This window comes from Haliotis rubra, unplaced genomic scaffold (assembly GCF_003918875.1).
Source record: "Haliotis rubra isolate DU_JTF1 unplaced genomic scaffold, ASM391887v1 Scf70, whole genome shotgun sequence".
Classification (NCBI taxonomy): domain Eukaryota; kingdom Metazoa; phylum Mollusca; class Gastropoda; order Lepetellida; family Haliotidae; genus Haliotis; species Haliotis rubra.
The window spans coordinates 1,249,099-1,266,985 of NW_025767413.1; the positions used below are offsets into that span (position 1 = coordinate 1,249,099).

At 36.8% G+C, this 17,887-nt stretch overlaps 1 long non-coding RNA gene across 1 annotated transcript in view; it reads right to left on the reverse strand.

The window, feature by feature from the left end:
• The window catches only part of LOC124258822, a 104,066-nt gene that overhangs the window by 67,301 nt on the left and 18,878 nt on the right, over nucleotides 1-17,887 (reverse strand). The window contains exon 2 of the long non-coding RNA XR_006893691.1: nucleotides 9,366-9,422. This is a non-coding gene — a long non-coding RNA (uncharacterized LOC124258822). The remainder of the gene's footprint in view (nucleotides 1-9,365; nucleotides 9,423-17,887) is intronic.

A 17,887-nucleotide genomic window follows, 5' to 3' on the forward strand; every position in this document is an offset into this window, starting at 1 on the left:
TCACACATCTGGACAAGAGGTAATTTTATGTTTTTAAATTAATGCCTTCTCCTTTAACAGTCCAATAACAGGGGTGAGTGAGTGAGTGAGTGAGTGGGTGGGTGGGTAGGTGTTTGAGTGAGTGGTTGAGTGAGTGAGTGAGTGAAAGAGTGAGTGAATGAGTTTTGAGTTTTGGGTGAGGTGGGCTGAGGTGAATGAGTGAGTGACTTTTATACTGCTTTTATTGGTATTCCAGCAATATCACGACAGGGTACAGCAACTAGACAATTAGAAGATACCCAATAAACACATGCTTGATGCATTTAGGATTATGTTCAACTCCCAAATTGAATAAAGATTTCATGTTCTCACATGAAAAAGGATATGCTCCACATACCAATAACCTTCCCCAAAACTTTTACTGTGCAGGAAAAGGTTGGGAATACATTCATACAATGGCACTCCTTGGTAAGCAACATTTAGCAAGTCAAAAGGAAGTATGTATGTTCACAACAGACCGCTTGTCATTCAAATTGCTGTGTCAAGTTTACAAAGGCTCCAGATGAAATGAGGAACCACCAAGGAAAGAATGTTCACTGTGTTGAAGACGTATTTAGATACTTAAACGTTCAATATCATCATATCGTTTTTTTCCCTGATGTTAACTAGTGGTATTCCGATTAATTGAAATAATCGAAGATTGGTCGCAATGACAAAACGACCAAGCAATCAATCATGTTTTCTCATAATCGAACACAAACAATTTGGGAACACTTGTTTTCAATAAAATTATTTCTCAAAAGGTTGATTTTGTCTCTACATTGCATAAGCACTACAAGCTCGTTCCAAGTCATGATTAAATTTATCTTAACAACTCCAGGAAATGTATGTTCCTAACACACTAGTCATCCTTTAAAGATGTGAAATTTGCAAGTGCATTTTGTGCAATTTGCAAAAAAAACCGAGAGAACTAGATGTTATTTCCTATTTTTTTGTGCATTAACAAACATAACCAGGAAAATTTGATAAATGATGCTAACCAATTATTTTCGATGATTGATCAGTTGTAATGAACCAATCATCAATTATGAGATTTACACCAATTCCCAACACTATTCTGAACATGGAAAGTCCAGGAAAATATGTATATAATTCCCTCAATTCTACTAGTCAACCTTTTGAAAAGGATTTTTTATGTTTTGTTTCCTGCCACACTCATCAGTTTTCCAGCTATATGACAGCAGTCTCAGGGCTCCAGATAATTTTTCATGATCAGGAGTACGTACTCCTTATTTATTCAATATAGGAGTACTGGAAAACCTTAAGAGTACATTTAGAGTACTGAATGGAAATTAATGGCGTATCACTAATCTTGTGTTTCGTTTCATATATGCACCACAACATTGCTACTCTTGTGTAAACAGGTCAATAAACAATAAAACAATACTTTTTCAGATAAATAAATCTGTAAATGATTCTAAGACTGTACACCATTGCTGTGGTGAATATCTGCTACGCTTTCTAAATTATTTCCAACCGTATCTTGCATATTTTTTATCCGTACATACGCCGATACGACCCTTATCTGGAGCCCTGAGTCTGTACTATAAGTGTTCTTTTACTGGATGAGACAGCAGTACTTCTGGTTTATGTATCACTTACTGGTACACTGAACACAATCATGATTAATGTATGTCTCTGTCCTTTAGATAAAATATATTCCACAAAATCCATCAACACATTAATTACATGAGTCTTTGAAGGGACTGAGAAATTTGTTGTACTGAGTTTGACAAAAGAACAAGACTGGACAATAGTTAGATTTATTGTGTCTATCTGATTTCGCTCTGAAAACATCAATCTGGGAACTAATTACAAGATCCTTTTGACATAAACATGACACCAAAATGTATTTCCTCGTATTCAAACAAAGGCCATTGACCACTGGCCAGTTGGTGATTTGAGAAGTCTTTCATCCAAACTTGACCATTCCAGGACATAAATACAACTAGGTTCAAGCAAGCCCCAACATTGACCAAACAGTTCGGTGGTCATTTCAGGGCCCTGTTCCACAAAGCAATTGTTAAGTCTGTGTTAAAGTGTTAAAGTGTATGTGTATGTGCAGCTGCTTGTACTAGCTAGCCCACAGAGATACCATGCCGCAGTGAAGCATGAATACCCCACTCAGACACAGTATACTGACTCCGAGCCGACCAGTCCTTGATGTACCCATTAATGCCGAGCGCCAGGCAGGGACCAACAAGTACTATATTATAACATCTTTTGGTATGACGCGGTCGGGGATCGAACCCGCGACCTTCCGCTCTCCGGGCGGACGCTCTAACCACTACACCACGGAGACGGTCCTGTGTTAAAGTATGGGAGTTACAATCATGTTAGCGCTACGACAGTTTCATGGAACAGGGGCCTGATCTCATATAAACAACCTTTTTGTTGGAGCAGGAAAAGATTTCTGCATACTTTTTTCATGCCTATCTTTAAGTGGGCAACATACATTTAATTACCAAACTGACAGAAAAATTATTTACTTTTTTGTTTAAAAGAAATACCTACAACACTTCATCCCCATCCCAGCAGTACCCTTTGCAATGAGCAGAAATGGTCACAGTGACAAAGATTACGTTGGCCAATTCCTACTGTACATCTTCTCTTTCTTCTAATACCAATAATACAATATGGCTGGATACATGTAACCTGTCTGTGAATTGTCAGAGTGGGGAATGTTGACTACAGGTTAAGATTATCAGTATTTTCCCCATCTCGTACAAGGGACAGTAATCCCATATTCTGTATTTGACATCCATAGAAACTAGTCAGTCAAGTATCCTATTTGCAGAGGAAAAACCTTCACGAATTTGACCCCTTTTCAAGGAAGGCAATAATGTTATTTTCTCAGTATCCAAATAGGGAACAAGACTGGACATTGGCTTGGGCAGTTACGAGCCGCTTGAAGCCTAAAACTCAATCAATAGAATCAATATCCCTTGTTTTGTGGGCTGGCTGGACATTCTGTTTGAACCTTGTCCTTTCCACTGACCACTCAGCATGGACAAACTCGACCCTTTCTAAATCAATTTTTACATGTGAGGCTCCATGTTTGAAGCTGTTTTCATGGAGAGTGTCCCCGTAGGGAGCAACAGAAGACGCTCACACGTCCCTATACATTCTGCCACGCTTCGCTTTTTTTATGTTGAGACGTTTTCTTCATTATCACAGGAATCACATAAAACTCATCAGCATGTGAATAAAGGTTACATTTGGTTTTCAAGTCAAAATTTTAAAATAATATTTTATGTTTAGAGTTTGATATTTTGTTAATAACTTAATAAAAAATAGGGGTGGTGGGGTAGCCTAATGGTTAAAGCGTTGGCTCGTCATGCCGAAGACCTGGGTTCGAATCCCCACATGGGCACAATGTGTGAAGCCCATTTCTGGTGTCCCCCCCCGTGATGTTGCTGGAATATTGCTATAAGCGGCGTAAAACCAAACTCAGTCAGTAATAAAAAATAATTTTATGAAAATGATTTTAGTTCTCACTAGCTTCCCACATTGTGAGACCCTGAATCTGGCTTAGACATACAGTATGTCCATCTGTTTAGTCATTCTGTTTTATCATTGAGGCAAAGCTCTAGATGTGATATATTCCGCTCAAAAGATGAAAAAGAACACCCTGTTCATGGCATGAAACTGTTGTAATATGAAACAATGGATGATATTTAATTTCTTTAAGTAATATATTACAAGACAAATATTGCATGAATTCTTGACAGCAAACCGTTATAAATAACTAAAAGTGCACAGATTATATACCAGACGATACAATCAAACATCACAGTTCATGCAGAATCAAAGATGTAACAAATGGTTAATCATACTTCTCTCCCTAGTTTGTTAAATGTCACCAAAAAATAGAAAAGATATCTCTCTGCAGCAAGTTATAATCAATACTAGCTAATGTATTCCCATGAATTCCACAGAAATATAAACTAACATAAAATAAATCCTTTCCATTTCCAGTGACAATATTGGAGGATAAATAACTCCTCATCCGTCATCAAACAGCCATGGTAGTAAACCATGACAAGTGTTTTCCTCTGGCGTGACCTGGTAGAAAAAGCAAGGCAGACAACTTGCCCTCGACATGTCGCGAGAGGAATGTTGATTCTGCAGCATGTATTGAATTCGCCACATTGTTATCTTGCTAAACCATGAATAACCACCTTTAAATATTGGTGAGATAACAGGATGAACTTTTGAAAGTTTGTTACTGGATCTACCGACTTCCACCGGGTTGTGGTTGGGAGGTGATGGTTGTGACAAAAGAGAGTCCAGTGTAAACGATGTATATATGTTCCACTAAATCAAAAGGTTTCACACCACAAATACCTTAAGAATAAAATATATGCCTGACATTTAAATGAGAAGTAATCCTTCAGTGTTTCGGGATTTAAGAGATCATTACCTCTCTGGGAATGTACACACTATCAGTTCTGTGATTCCACTGAATATTGTTTATGTCTTCAGATTCCTTTGACATAAAACCAAAATGATAAAACCTAATGTTTTGTCTATATATTGTCAGCAGCAGGTAAACAATCCATGATATAATATCCATAGGATTGGGAAGCTGGGTAAGAAGGAATAGGATCACATATCCTTTTATAATCTGTCCATCAGCTGAAAGTTATTGCTGGAAATATAGACATGCAGGCTCATATAGTATGTTTGTGTGCACCTGGTGTTAAGTTTAGCTTCACAAGGAAAAATGCCCTCAAAGACTCTTATCTATGTTCTTTGATGTAAAACACTAGATGTGTAACGTGAACACTTGTAATATATGTTCCTAAATGACACAGGATATATCAGAGTGTATAGTGTATACCACAAACTGGTAATTGTATCAAACACTGATTCCATGAAATATAGTCATGTGTATAGAGATGTAGGTAGGTAGGTAGGTAGGTACTAAGGTAGGTACTTGGGTGGGTGGGTAGGTAGGTAGGTAGGTAGGTAGGTTTTCATTTTGTGAATGTCCAATGATCGTAATGAATGCCCTCTCAATCAATATTTAGTGTATGACCCCCTGCGATCACCCCTGTTTGACCCTTCCATGATCTGCGGTGTATGAGGGACAATGATCTTCAGTATACATCCTTCCAACTTTTTTTAATGTGCACCCTGACATTGATTTCTAGTGTTTGACCTGCATATAGTCTTCAGCATATGATACTCCACTGACCTCCACTGTTTGACCATCCACTGACCTTCACTGTTTGACCTCCACTGACCTTCAGAGTCCAAATCTTCCATTGATCTCCACTATCTAATCCCAAAAATCTTTCATGAGTTACTTTACACTGATCTCCATTGTCTGAACTTCCAATGATCTTCAGTGTTTGACCATCCATTTATCTCTACTGTTTGACCCGCAAATAATCTTCAGTATGTGACTTTCCTTTGATCTACACTCTATGGCCCTATAGTGATCTACACTGTTTGACCTTCCAATGATCTTCAGTGTTTGACCATCCATTTATCTCTACTGTTTGACCCGCAAATAATCTTCAGTATGTGACTTTCTTTTGATCTACACTCTATGGCCCTATAGTGATGTACACAGCTTCACCTTCCAATGATCTTCAGTGTTTGACCATCCACTGATCTGCATTCTTCAACCGATTCAGTGGGTTAATCCACAGTGATACCAATGTATAGATTTCAGTTTAAACGCTTATACATACAGGAAAACAATCATACACATCACAAAAAGCAGATGTAAGCAAGCCCCATGCACTAATCTGATCACTCTTTTTATCAGTAAGGTAATATGTCACTTTCTCCTAAATAAAGTATGCATAAAGACAAAATACAAAACTGTCTGGCAGTACATCAAAGCTGTATCAATAGCTCTTTGGTAACACAAAGTCAGGGGTTATGGATAAAGGGTCTCATCACAAACACATGATTTCCAAGCAACGTCTATAGTAAATCTGTGTTACAGTAGGGGAGTCACTACTCCACTGTACCACATCTGCTTTGTACAAGTGGTCCCAGTCTGTAATTGTAACATACATGGATCTTTGTGTCACCAAGGAATATAAGGACAAAACTTTGTGCCAAGGCAACTACCTTCAAATACCAACCTGCAACCTATTCATTAGTCTGTCGTACAGACCCTGAAGCAAATATATCCAAGAAAGCCCACACAAGTCTAGAAAATGTGGCAAGTCTAGATTTCCTCAGCTTCAGGAAAATGAAGAAAGTCTCAGGGCTCCTTTTCATTATATTTTTTTTTTACTATGAACTTTTTTCAGTAAAATATGTTCATTTCAGTGACTAGTTGTTAGTCTACCTATTCATCAATCAGTCAGTGTGACAAAACTCTTGTACAGGTGTCAAACTATATTTAGTCAAACCTAATCTCAAAATTATCTTATTACCAAATCATTGTTTCTAGATAACAACATCAATAATCAAGTGAGTGAGTGAGTGAGTATGGTTTTACGCCGCTTTTAGCAATACTCCAGAATATCACGGCGGGGACACTAGAAATGGGTTTCACACATTGTGGGGAATAGAACCTGGCCAGGTCTTCAGCATGCTGAGCAAATGCTTTAACCACTAGACTACCCCACCACCCCCAATAATCAACAGTTAATCTATAGGAAGGGTCACATCATGGGTGTTTTATTTTTGGTGACATTTAATTTATCTTGTGGCATCTTTTTTTTAATACAGTATGATATTTTTCCACTAAGTCTGCTAAATCTATCCATAGAGGAAAAAAGCTTTATGATAGTATATATCACTGATAAATCCTACATAATTATAAATAAAATGACACTCTCACAAAAATAAATCATAACATCAATATTTATATTCAAGTGCTTTTCAATTGTTCATCTTGAATAATTGATGATATCGTTCTGAAACCCCTGCATTTTACCCCCAGAGCTGTCTTAGCAAAGATTTCTTTCATAAATAAGAAAACATTGCAATATGTTCAAACAAGATCCAAGAATAGCTCTTTTGGTAGTTAAACTTTTGTCATAAGCTGCTAAGATATGACAGCTTTATGCACAGGCCGTCTACCATTCAGACAACATTGTGGAAAACAGCATTCATGTTTTCTTTGATTGGCATTGTAGAAGTTGAGTAGATGAAGAATGAGGACTATTTTTGTGGATATACAACTTCTTTATTCTGTATAGGCGATGTTTCCGACATGGATTCTACATAGACACCATTTGCTGACAACGACATTAGAATCTATGTCGAAACGTCGCCTATACAGAATAAAGAAGTTGTATATGCATAAAAGTAGTCCTCATTCTTCAGTATTCATGTTGTTATAGAGAAAAGAAGTACATTCTTCAAGACTTAATTTGTTCAGGATTAGACAACAATATTTTTAGTTTCCCCGTGTGTCCAAAATGACACATTGCTATTACATATTTATTACTGTAAATGACTTTCTAACATTCATATGGATAATATGTGTTTGACTCTGTAATCACCCCACACACAGACACAATGTCCAAAGGGGACAGACATATGAAACAGTGACCAATCAAATCAGTCGAGAAAAACCTGAAGGGGAGAAATATTATCCAAACTAATTTTCAAAGTAGAATATAATTAGTTGTTCACACTTTGTAGAATTTTAATTCCTCATATAACTGCGGAGATTAATTAGTATCAGAACAGATGCTTCCAGCTATATCACACTTGAACAATGAAGCTGTTATTGTAAGGTACACCTGCCTTGACACCATAGACCCTCAATTCACAAGTCACACTTTAAAATCATAGTTTGTGCCTAAAAGGAACTTATAGAGACATTAAGTTTTACATGACATTTCACATCTTCAGATTTTAACTTTACATATGAGAGGGTCCTGATGGTGGGTACTATTTGGTGTAAAACAATTATTGTAAACATAAGATGAATCAAATCTTTACTGTTAAAGATCATTGTAAAATGTCCACAAAGATGCACTTTGTGTAAATTTAAACATTAGTTTGTCACAATCAAGCTAACATTGGGTAAAGGTTGAATACAGCACATTGAAACCAGTCAGTATTTTTGTGAGCACAAATTGCAGCAATGAAACAAAGGCAGGACTGACAGACTGTAGATTAAATATTGCAGCCTGTTTGTCATTAGCATGATTTTTGTACAAACTAAGATGACAAATAACGGCTACTGACAAAATGTCTCAAAGTTCCGTGATTCTACTGACTTGTAGAACACAACAGACGGATAGACAGACAGACATAGACACAAAGACACAGACAGAGACACACACACACAGACAGCAACACAGACACATTCAGACACCAACACAGACACACAGGCATACATACAGACAGACATAGAGAGGATGCTCATGTAGGGCCTTGAGTGTAGCAGGAAGTAGTCATGGATGCCAGATAGCTCAGAGGCACTCAACGACAACATGGCCACACAGTTTCTCATGTTTGGAACTGAGTCCTGTAACACTGACAGTGGAGTTCCTAATTTCATTCCTTATGGAACAGTTTAACAATGTATCCCAGTACTAATCATGATACTTATCACTTAAATAACTGTAAACAGTAGGTATTTTAAGGTGGCTGGACAATAACCCCTTTGCTCAATCCTAAGTTCCCATATGTCTACATATGAGATCTTCACGGGTCAATAAATATGTGCGATGAGCTGGTGAGGGTGAGGGTAAGGTGTCAACATTTCTCTAACTCGGAACACAGTTTTGTTACGATTTCTGACTTCGACACATACATCAATGTCCAGCTATTGATGCATTTCATTAAGTCAATAAGATTAATATGCACAGCTTTTTATCCATCAAAAATACAGTTTACAAATAATTATTCACGCTAAAACTGTTATCACAACAAAGTTATAAAATAAAAGCTAAAAAATCCTGACTAGTGTATCCTTTTCAGTAAATTCAGGATATAGCCTGACTCTATATGTCTAAGCAATCCATCAGCTATCCCACCTTCAGAAAACCAAGGGCAGTCTGTTGGAAATGTCAACTGAACACAAATGTTACTATACCATATGTGTACTTCATACAACAATGATTATCATGACAACCATTCCCCATGAGTCCACCGATGACAATTCCAGGCTTCAGTACTACTGAAGGAACCTGTATTGTGCCAGCATATGCTGGACCAGTCATCGCCATGCCACTATAATGATGCTACGATATTTAAAAACAGGAATTAATCAGTTGGAATGCCCCTCAGATATGTCATTTCAAATTTTTAGAATACATAAACACTAAAAACCCTACTATGCCAAGCATTGTGTCCACAAGGATCACACAGGTGAACGTGTTGGTATATCAGCCTACCTTGGACACTGCCTGTGATCCTCTGCCTGGTGGCCCCCGTCGTTGAGCTTGCATCCACTATAACATAGGAATAGCAATTTGACAAAGGTTAGATAGAAGAGGAATGATGTTACTGTAATCAAAACTCAAAGGTTATTGTAAATGCACCTGGTCTGTCAATCTCCAAATAACCAACCTTATCTCTTCAACATAATATTTTTCAGCAATTCATATTTTCTTTAAAGAGTCCATACTTCATACATATTCAAATGTTGCTTACATATTCGACCAACTGATAGGTGTGTGGATGTTTCAACAAAAAAGCCACTAAATGAAAGAAAAAGGTGTTAATCCAGACATTGAAACATGAAACTTTACCAGAGACCTGAGAATCACCACTCTTCCATATTAATCCCACAAGAACGCAGATGTTGTGAGCAGTGAAGACTATACTTTCAGGACACACAAATAAAAATGATCCGTAGTGTGAGGTTTCTTGGATTGTGACATTTTTCACAAAGAATGATCAACTGTTTATAGCAATAACAGACTCAATATTATCTGGTGATCACAAGTAAAGCATCCATATAGTTATATGACATTCAGATGAGAAAACAACATCCAATTTCATACACAAACGATGGACAAAACTATACTGGAAAAAATGTAATATATAATAAACTCTTTATGACAATATTAGTTGTGTAACATAAAGTAAGAAATTAGATCTGTGTATTCAAATAATCTCATGTGGTAATGATGATGCTTGCAATGAATATATAAAATTCCATTTTTCAATATTTCGTATCTGAAGAAATGGTGATTAAATATTTTGTCGTCTACAAAATAATGTGTATCTATTATTTTACATCACATGAAACAAAAAACCTGAACACATAATATGTTACTATACCTTACAGTCCCTGAACCATACCACTTTCCCTTCCGTCTAGCCTATCAGTAATGCAAAAGCTCTACATGAAACAAGTCTATATTTTTGTCAGGTTAAGGCGAAGGTTTACATTTTCAGGGACAAAGTGTTAGTCTAATAACATACATCAAGCTGATGGTTTGGGGATCTTGTTTATCATCCAAAACTGTGTTCCACAGTAGATATCGCTTGTGTGAGATCAGACGATACCTCCAAGAAGATGTCGTTTTGACAGTAGATTTTGTGCAATGCCTTGACAATGCTATGACGTCATGAACTTGTTGACGTCATAATGTTATGACATTGCTGCACTGCATATCTAATGGCAGTACTGTGTTCAGAGATGAAGAGTGATTTTTTATGATAAATAGAATCTCACCCTCGTGTCTTCTGATATCAAATATATCAACACTCGTTGATAAAAGTAAAAATATCCTCGGCAAGCCTTGGATATTTGTTACTTTATCAACTCGTGGTGATATATTTGATATCAAAAGACACTCGGGTGAGATTATCTATTTATTTCAAATTGTATATTGAGAAAAAAATGTCTGCAACTTCTGCAATCAATTTTGACATAAACTATGAATAGAATATTGGGAGTAATCAACTGCTCTGGTCAATAATCACATACAGATTATGGTCAGAGGCTGACTAAATTGACTGATACGTAAGCTATGGACAAAACTATACTGGAGAGAAAATAAGCATATAATAATCAATTTAAGATAATATTGGTTGGGTAACATTTCATAAGAAATGAGATCCTCTGTTTTCAAATTATCAGAGACTGACTAAATTGACTGATCAACTGATCAACTATGCAGTAAATAGGTACCGCAGGCGAAGACACCTTTGGTTGCATCAAACATTGTCCCTGACTCAGTTAGGACAAGTGGTCATGTAAAGTAACTATGGCTGGATAAAAAGAACAATAGTCGGAAAAATCATCACTAGTAAAATTTATTCATGATCATCAATATGAAAAAAGTGTCAAGGGTAATATCGTTCATACATTTTGGTGATAGAATAAAGTTTTAATTTACTTAAACAAAGTTCCTATTCATGGGCTGCTTTTAAATTATGTTCAGGATGCTGTTTTGTTAGTGAGCCATGCATAAACACTCACCAGTGATGTGAAATATATTCATTTCTTTCAGACTTTTGTTTTGTTTTTTGCTCAAAGTTACTTCTCCGACATTTATTGACAATCGATCAATGTTTAGTTAATTATAATCAATCTCTATGATCTATGCCAGCCCCCCAACAATAACTAGATTTGGGGATAAAATAACTAGGAAATCTGGGCCCCGTTTCACGAAGCTCTCGTAAGCCTAAGATCTCGTAACTTTCCACATAGCATCGTACCTCCTATGTTACAGTATGAAAAGTTACGAGAACTTAGGCTTACGAGAGCTTCGTGAAACGGGGCCCTGGACTGTAGCTAGTGTCAAACCGATGCTGAAGGTGTTGTCAACAAGGTACTATACATATGTGTAGAATACAGAAATGTACCCTAGTCAAAATCAAAATACAGAAACGTACCCTAGAACGAGTCAGGCCAGCATAGCACCATTTTCTTGATCGGAACTGTCGTACTCTTGTATGAGATGCATTGATTGCGTAATACATAAGAAACGAGGATACGCAGTGATGAATATGCTTCGTGATGCACAGTATCACTGGCTATCAGGCTGACAGGAACTACAACATGAACTGGTTTCGGTTTGAGGTTGAGGAATTCATACTAGGTAACTTACCTGTAGTACATATCAGTAGTACCTGTGCTGACAATGGCAGCTTTAGCCAGACTAATGGACTAATGGCAATGTCTACATCCCCACCCACCCACCACCCCACAACACCCACCACCCACATTCATTTATACAACAGCAGTAATATAATACCAAATTTTCATTTGAAACATAAACGTAATACTTAATGAGTGAGTGACTTTAGTTTTACACCGCTTTTAGCAATATTCCAGCAATATCATGGTGGGGGACACCAGAAAATGGCTTCACACATTGTGGGGAATCGAACGTGGATCTTTAGCGTGATGAGCAGACACTTCAACCACTGGACTACCCCACTGCCCTAATACTTAATGAGCAAACCTACTGCAAAAATACCATCTGGCAAATCATATTATACATTCCTGTTTATTTTATATAAAAACAAATACACTGCATGAAACATGAGCAACACACAAGGCAGCAGTTCCGAGACATGATTCACTGAAGTGAGCACAAGATCTGATATACAAAATGTATTTTGAAACTACATATCCAAACTCCTGAATACATATTCATGATAAATACACATCAACATTGTGAAAAATCTCAGAAACATAAATCTGTACTAGACTCATGCTGAAAATGACAACTGTCAGACTAACTTCCAAAACCAAAATATATCTAACAGCTTTACACAAATATTGATAAATTATAAATGTCTTCTTCCAAGGTTTCTGAAATAATTCAAATCCTTTTGACAAGTCAGAATCAGAATATCATTTCTATAAATCAATAAATGTCTTCACCCAAACAGATCTCAAAATACAATTGGAGGTATATGAGAAATGTTCATTATCGCTTTCACTCAGAAGGGTGTAAAGATATTAGCACTGAAACAATGATCAATAAGTTTATGGATATTATTAAAGTCAGAATGCCTCTTCCTTATTATCTCCTTATACTGATAGCAGAGAAAAGACAAAGAACAGTAAGTAGAGCAGTGTAGTCGGCAGGCACAGTTGACAGTGAGACATCGAGACAGACATTAATCAAATGGCCAGTCTATGCCTACCAAATGACCACACCACCGGGAAGCGAAATCAAATAGAGCAGAAATGACATTTCTTTTTCCGACAGGAAAGCCATCAGGGGACTTAATTCCATCATAACCATTTTTCTAAGGAGAAATAAACCTTAATGCTTCAGCACAAAGATAATTAAGTCTCATTGATTTTTTGCAATAGTGTTTCAAGACAGAATAATTGACATTTCTACTTTTTAATTGACAATTCATTGTATGTACATTTGTGATGAAATAATAGATATTGCTTGGGGTTTTCAAATATACGAATTTATTCAATGTTCTAACTCACATGTCACACAGGTGTGCAACACAGTATAAGGTCATCTGCATGTTGCATAGACTACAGTTAAATATGGTGTATTTTGGATACCGACACATTAATTCCATTATTCTGCTGGTGCAGTGTGCATGTTGGATGTGGACTGTTTCTCAATCTCAACTCTACAAATCTTTGAGGAATCCTTGTGAAGGAGGTGAGTAAGAAGTAAGGATGTGTCTACTGTAACATTGCATCATGGGTCTCTTGCTGCTGCTTATCATTTGTCTGTGTAGCCAGGTAAAAACTGCTCCAGAATCTCAGGAACATAGGTATTGCATATATTGTATTGGCTGGATTACCCATGTCACTCTAGACCCACACTAGTCATACGCTAAAGTTGTTACTTACCAGCATTTGGTATTTCAATGAATGTTGTTTCATGCCACTTGGCAATATACCAGTATTATGATAACAAATAAGCAAATCCAGGCATAAAAATGTGCATGAACTAAAACAGTCATGATATCATGAAAACATAAAACAATCAAGTCACACATTGACATGACAAACACCCATATTGTTTGTAGTGAGCTCTTTTTTAGAGTTTATTTAGATAAATAGTTCAGACATCTACCCTATGTTGAAAGCTTCTTCGTTCTATTCAGACATATATACCCTTGACCTATTCACGACCATAGTTTCACTATTACCACTTCATGCACTTGAGTTTGAAACCAATCAAAATTATATTTTAAATTATGAAATTATGAACAATACAATCAAATTAAAAGTTATTTTGAGTGTCATTTCATTTGAACCAGACTCAACAATACAATCAAAGTAAAGAAACAGTTATTTTGACTTAAAAACACTGCAGTTGGGGGGAAATGGGAGCAGTTTGGATAATACAGTAAACACTGCAATCAAAGATATTTCATATTTTAAGTATCAGATCAAAAAGAAAATCATTTTAAAACAACAAAAATCATTACAATCCACAAAAGACTTGAGAGGGTGATATGAGTTTTAACACACACTGCTTTGACCAGTATTCCAGTTATATGACAGGGTGTCAGCTTGACGTGGGAGGAATGTCTGAAGTGATGCATCTCTCAGATTGTTATGACTGGGGAAACCCACAAGCACAGGTATTGATGTAGAATCTGTGAAGTTTAGGGACCGTCCATAATTAATGGCTATGGGGTGTTGATGATGATTTTTATGGAATAGCATGTACAGTTGTGGATGACACCTCCTAAAATTTATGTAAAAAGTAGATTAACACACACACACCCCACCACCCGTGTTTCAGCCAGAATATTTTTGAGTGTCGCCAATTGGCACCTTAAATACTAAAATGTGTGCCAATGCAGTTGCGACTTTTGCCATTCATGGTAATCATTTTATAGAAGACCGGTGGATTATATCAAATGAAAAAAAGCGCCATTGCATATTTTTTATTGTGAATGGCACAATGGCGCTTGCCTGGCTGAAGCACTGCCCCCCCTCCCCCACACCTTGCATGTCATGTACAAAATCAATAATCCCCCTCCCACAATTTTTAAGCATAATTTGTTAATATATTTATGTACAACATTGCTGCTCCCCCTATGTGTACAAATTGATTAACACCACTCCCCCAAGAAACAAATGGGTGACAACACACACACACACACACACACACACACACACACACACACACACACACACACACACACACACACACACACACACACACACACTCACACCTCACACACTGCACCTTTTAAAATCATCATCACCTCCTAGCCATATATTATGAACTGCTCCTTATCAACAAGACTGTAGATCTATTGAAAGGATTCCCACAAACTGCATTTGAGTGTCATGCTAGTAATAGTCATTCTTCTGCCAAACATTTGAGCCCATCATCATACGTTTCTGTCATGTTGATAGGAACTCATTTTAAGTTACAGAGAATGCAATGTACCAGATTTGTAGAATGGCTTTATTTTTATGGCTTTAGGAATTTGATGCTATGTTTTTCTTAAAGACAGATCTATTTAAAAAGGATGTTATGACACAATCTTATTTTAGAAATTAATAACATTAGTATGACATTTCCTTTTATTATTTTTTTCTGAAAAGGTCAAAAGTGTGAATTCTGAAAGAAAGTGGTCTCCAGATCTACATAATGTCAGGGAAAAGGAATCCATCTTTATGTAGCATACCATTTAAAAATTTGGTTGCTGAAATCCATACTTGATTACATGAAAATATATTACCAGATTTGTCAACTATTTGTTTCAAAAAGTCTTTTCATAAAAAAAAGCATACAGACAGTGGCCATTTCTCTGCAGATTTGATTTGAACTACTTTGAAGCCATTTAAGCCCAGCCAGACACCGAAATCTTAGAAAGTAGACATAATTGTATCCTAGACATTAAAAAACACTGATCTTCTAGCCAAATAACTGTGACATTATAGATGGGCCCTATTAGTGTGAATGGATGAAGGCACATTAAAGAGATAACAGCTATCTCTTTTTGAGCAGTTTCATGTCCAGACTCATTAGTGGCATTTTTTACAGCATAAGAGCATAAAACTGATCACTGTTTTGACCTGTTAATAGCCTTTCTACGTTTTAGAATGGATGAAAGCAGAGTGGGAAGCAACTGCAATACTTTTTAGAACAATAAGTGACACATCATCTGTTAGTTTTTATAAGGTGAGAACTTTATCTTAGATTTCACAAATTTGTAATAATAGTGACAAAACTTTTCATAATAATTAGAAATCTCATAGCAGACTGATTTAGTTTTAACATGTCACCATATCCCAGTTGTATACATCACACTCATGTTACTAGACGTCAGTCACAAGATTGTCTGACTCAGATATTTACAGCCATCATATAGCTGGAATATTGCTGAAACAACAAGCAAACAAGCATCTTACAGTGATGGAGGTGAGGTGAAATTGGGTTTAACGTTGTGCTTGAGAATATTTCGCTCATATGACGACGTGCATGCATGTGTATGTGTATGTGCGGCTGCTGGTACTAGCCCAGACTTAAGCTGGTTATATAGTGCTAGCCCACTGAGATACCATGCCGCAGTGAAGCAGGAATACCCCAATCAGACACATTATACTGACTCCCGAGCCGACCAGTCCTTGTTGTACCCATAAATGCTGAGCGCCAGGCAGGACCAACAAGTACCATATTTTAACATCTTTTGGTATGAAGAGGTCGGGAATCGGACCCGCGACCTTCTGCTCTCGGGCGGATTCTCTAACCACTACACCACGAAGGCGGTCTACAGTGGTGGAGGATGAAGAAATTTACACATTCAAGTTCTGCAACACAGTGACCAGTCTAATACAGCTGGATTCAATTCATGTATGTGAGTGGTGGGTGAGTGAGTGTGGGTGAGACCACACAGGTACATACCCTCCTGACATTCTATTTTCAGTGTTACCTGATACAACAACAACTGGATATCATAAACATCAGGCATTTTTTTTTTAAAAACAGAGAAAAGAAATGCCATTCATAAATAATATTTCATTTTTGTGATAACTTTGCAGGTTGAATTTCTCCATACTTCACCATAATTTCAGAAAAAAACATAGTTTTGGGAACGCCAAATATGATAGTTGGTTTGTTGTTTAATGCCGCACTCACAAATATTCCTGCTATATGGTGGCAGTCTGTCATTCGTGTCTGGACCAGACATTCCAGTGATTAACAGCATGTGCATCGATCTACATGTGTCAACCTTGTCGGCGAGCCCGCCTACCCGATCCTGTTAGTCAGTTCTTACGACAATCATGGGATCTTCACGGTTCCAAATATAGTAAACTGAGAAAGTTACTTTAACCAAAGTCATGGTCATCTGACAAGTTGCTAAACAATATACATTAAAACAAATGTAAATACTTACCCAATGACAATGGAAGCAATAGTTTCAAGTACATGCACCATATTCTCCATATTAAGTATTCTGTTTCAATAGGCACCCCTGACTAACTTCTAGAACATTCTGCAAGTAAGTTTTATAAATACCCTATACATTGATGGAAAATTACATCCACGCTTATAGTACTGATACCTGGTGTCAGAGAGACTGGGCTGCATGTCTCATAATGAAGGGATTTACACCATATTAGGTGCTGCATATGCTTTATAGTATAAGAAATATCACACTGCTCTACTGTTATCATCACAGTATGTATACACTGCATTGCTTCAGTTGATAGAGGACCTACAAAGCCATTAAGTATTGATGATGCCATATCCTAATTCCATCTTAAAAGATATATTGGTTTGCCCTTACGAAACCTGTACTATCAGTTTCAAGTAGTTAAGCTTGGCAGGACATTTGATTTCTGGAACAACTGCACTATCTGTCTTTTAAAAATATTATCAGCTAGGTAAATATTGGTAAGAGCTTAATAAGTTTGTTCAAGTATTTCACTGGAAACAGACTTAACTATTATTTCACTCATATACTTTTGCTACATTTTAATGAACTCATATATTTTGTTGAAATT